We start from the raw sequence: 283 nt of genomic DNA on the forward strand, positions 1-283 counted from the left end.
ATATAAATTACAATTTAGTGCAAATCATATAGGTAGATAATTCTTTCTTTTTTGGAATTGTTTTTAAACAATTCTTTTTTTCTCTTTTTTTGTTATTTACAAATTGTTTAGAAATTAATTATCCAGTCATATGTAGTGACTGGTTCCGAATAAAATTATTATTATCATCGATTGTACTTTTCACAGGTCTTAGGCGACTATTAGTGAAAATTCGATCGTTGGTACAACTGCAAAATTCAACTGGATTTTGCTCAGACTTCAATTGCTCAACGCCGATATTTAA

Source organism: Eufriesea mexicana, unplaced genomic scaffold, assembly GCF_001483705.2.
Source record: "Eufriesea mexicana isolate 0111107269 unplaced genomic scaffold, ASM148370v2 scaffold7917, whole genome shotgun sequence".
Classification (NCBI taxonomy): Eukaryota; Metazoa; Arthropoda; class Insecta; order Hymenoptera; family Apidae; genus Eufriesea; species Eufriesea mexicana.